The 3,696-nt window shown below is 34.6% G+C and overlaps 1 non-coding gene across 1 annotated transcript; it reads right to left on the bottom strand.

The window, feature by feature from the left end:
* Window positions 1-777: 777 nt before the first annotated feature.
* LOC148574019 (small nucleolar RNA R71) lies at window positions 778-881 on the bottom strand. Its single transcript, XR_015906088.1, has one exon. It is a non-coding gene; the product is annotated as a small nucleolar RNA R71 (small nucleolar RNA).
* Between the last annotated feature and the right edge of the window lie 2,815 nt (window positions 882-3,696).

A 3,696-nucleotide genomic window follows, 5' to 3' on the forward strand; every position in this document is an offset into this window, starting at 1 on the left:
AAATAAAAATATTTTTCTTCTCCCTCTGTTTAAAATTCGAATACTCTCTCTCATCTCTTTCTATTTATTTAATTATTTACTAACACTTCTCTTCATCTAATAATTCGAACCTTCCCTCTCTCTATGTTTGAATTCTTCTTATTCTCTCTCTTCTTTTACTCTTATACTCACATAATGGAATCTCTATACTATGACATAGAGGATTTTTCTTCATTTTTGTTCTCTTCTTTTTCATATGAGCAGGAACAAGGACAAGGACATTCTTGTTGAAGCTGATCTTGAACCTGAAAGGACTCTGAGGAGGAAGCTAAGAGAAGCTAAAGCACAACACTCCAGAGAGGACCTTACAGAAATTTTTGAAAAAGAAGTAGACATGGCAGCCAAACCCAATAACAATGGTGGAGATGCAAAGAAGATGCTTGGTGACTTTACTACATCAACTTCTGACTTCTATGGAAGAAGCATCTCAATTCCTGCAATTGGAGCAAACAACTTTGAGCTTAAGCCTCAATTAGTTTCTCTAATGCAGTAGAATTGCAAGTTTCATGGACTTCCAATGGAAGATCCTCATCAGTTCTTAGCTGAATTCTTGCAAATCTGTGACAATGTTAAGACAAATGGGGTTAATCCTGAGGTCTATAGACTTATGCTTTTCCCTTTGCTGTAAGAGACAGAGCTAGGATATGGTTGGACTCACAACCTAAAGAAAGCCTGAACTCTTAGGAAAAGTTGGTCAATGCTTTCTTGGCCAAATTCTTTCCACCTCAAAAGATGAGCAAGCTCAGAGTGGAAGTCCAAACCTTCAGACAGAAGGAAGGTGAATCCCTCTATGAAGCTTGGGAAAGATACAAGCAATTGATCAGAAGGTATCCTTCTGACATGCTTTTAGAATGGAGCATCTTATGTATATTCTATGATGGTTTGTCTGAATTGTCCAAGATGTCATTGGATCACTCTACTGGTAGATCTCTTCATTTGAAGAAAACACCTACAGAAGCCCAGGAACTCATTGAGATGGTTGCAAATAACCAATTCATGTATACTTCTAAAAGAAATCCTGTGAATAATGGGATGACTCAGTGACGAACGGGATTTTCTGCCAGTAAAAAATTTTATAAAAATAATCGCGTTGCAAGTATAGCTTCTAAACTGGCAAGAAATCCTTTCGTGCAAAAGTTTTGGTTGTCACAAGTAACAAAACCCAATAAAATTTATAACCGAAGTATTTAAACCTCGGGTCGTCTCTCAAGAAATTGTAGGATAGTATGATTTATTATTGGTTATGGAAAAATGTATATTTTTGGGTTTTTGAAATAGAGAACAGGAAAATAAAACTGGCAATAAAGTAAATTAATTATCATGAAAACCATTACAAGGTATAAAAACTGGAAATCCCATCCTAGTTATCCTTATCAGGTGTGATGAGAATTGTTTATTGCTCCCACTTAGTCAACCCTTACTAAATAAAGGAAAGTCAAGTGGACTAATTAATTTGATTTCTCAAGTCCTAGTCAACTATTGTGAAAAGACAAGCTTTAGAGGGATCCAAATCAATCAGCAAATTCTAATTTTCAATCAACAGCTGGGTTTGATAACTCAAGTGTCACCAATTACTCAACCAAAGCAAAGGGGGAAATCTATTCGAATAAAAATTCCTTTTCATCAATTAATGCTAAGAATATAAAAAGCTAAATTAAAAGCATAAATCTGAAATATCTCAAATTGCATTAAATATAAATTCAAATCTAACATGAAGAGTTCATAAGCCAATTTGGCAACATAAGTAATTAGCAAGTGAAATAGAGCAGCTAAAGTAATAAAGTAAATAAAAGTAGAAGTGAAAACTAAATTAAAGGAACATTGAACTTGGAATTGATAAAACGAAGAAATCCTAATCCTAAAACCTAAGAGAGAGGAGAGAGCCTCTCTCCCTAGAAAAACTACATCTCAAATCTTAAAATTGTTTGTTATGAATCAATGTTGAATGAATGTTGAATGAATGATTTGATTCCCTCATTCTCCAGCCTCTATTCTGTGTTTCTGGGCTTGGATTTGGGCCAAAAAAGGGCCCAGAAATCGCTGGGGGCGACTTCTGCAATTTTCTGCATGTGGCGTCTGTCACGCGTGCGTGAGGGTCACGCGTGCGCGTCATTTGGAGATTTTCCTTGCCATACGTACGCGTCAGTCATGCGTACGCTTCGCTTGTGTTTTATGCTAGGCATGCGTCTACGTCATCCATGCGTGCGCGTCGCTGCCATTTCTTCAAAACTCCATTTTGTGCGTTCCTTCCATTTTTGCGTGTTTCCTTTCTGTCCTCTAAGCCATTCCTCCCCTATGAAGCCTGAAATTACTTAACACATAGATCACGGCATCGAATAGTAATAAATGATAATTAAAATTAATATTTTTAAGGCATAGGAAACATGTTTTCACTTATATCACAGAATAAGGAAGGAATTGTAAAACCATGCAAATTATATGAATAAGTGGGTAAAGAATGGATAAAAATACTCAATTGAGCACAAGATGGATCATAAAATAGTGGTTTATCAACCTCCCCACACTTAAACATTAGCATGTCCTCATGCTCTATTCAAGAGAAACTAAAAAAGAGTGAAGGTAGAATGGTGGAATCTTATGCAATGCAATCTATTCTAAATGCAAGCTACCTAAATGAATCATGCAATTCTAATTATGATTCACTTATATACACATAGAGCTTAAATGTGGTCAAATTAGGTCAAATTTTTCAAGGAATCATATATGCACAACAAAGGGCGAAGCCATGTTAAAATATGTTCACAATTAAGTTGAGTTAACCAAAAGATTTGACAAACTTGCAAGACAAGCAATGATCAAACATGGATATATGTAATTGAGCTATTGAACCCTCACTGGATTTGTGTATACACTCTAGTCACTCAGTGTTTGGGGTTAATCACTCTATTCTTCTCTAGTCATGCTTTCTAAAACTTTATTCTTCATCTAACCAATCAACAAATATTTAATGTACACATGCAAACATCATGAGGTCTTTTCAAGGTTGTAATGGGGCTAAGGTAAAGGTGAGGGCATATATATAAAGCTAAGTGAGCTATAAATTGAATCCTTGATTAGTCTAAAATCTCACCTAACATATACATACTCTATACAATTTTAAAATTATGCCTAGCTACCCAATTTTCCCACTTTTGTATCACACACTCATGTACCAAATTATTTTTTATTTTTATTATATGTGCATTGATTTTTCTACTAAACTTAATACTGGGGTAATTTTTCCCCTTATTTATTTATTTATTTACTTGATTACTTGAATTTTTTTATTTTTTTTTAAATCTAAAACATAAATACAACATATGAATGCACATGGTATCTTAATTATTTTGGTTTCACATGAGTATGCACCCAAATTCTAAATAATTTATCAATTGAATGCCTTTCTTATCATCGCATGTTGCCACAGTTTCCCCACACTTAGTGGATGCACAATCTCTATCTTAAGCTAACCAAGGATCCAAATTAGGATATTTAATTTGTTTTTCTGCTTAAGGCTAGTGATGTGGTTATAGAACAGAATAAATGGAGATTAAAAGGCTCAAGGTAGCTAACAAGGGTGACTTAAAAAGATAGGCTTATTTGGGATAAGTGAGAAAATACAAGTAATGGCCTCAATCATATGCAAGCATGTAAATA

The sequence above is a fragment of the Arachis ipaensis genome, chromosome B2, assembly GCF_059453495.1.
Source record: "Arachis ipaensis isolate K30076 ecotype BB chromosome B2, ASM5945349v1, whole genome shotgun sequence".
NCBI classification, from domain to species: Eukaryota; Viridiplantae; Streptophyta; class Magnoliopsida; order Fabales; family Fabaceae; genus Arachis; species Arachis ipaensis.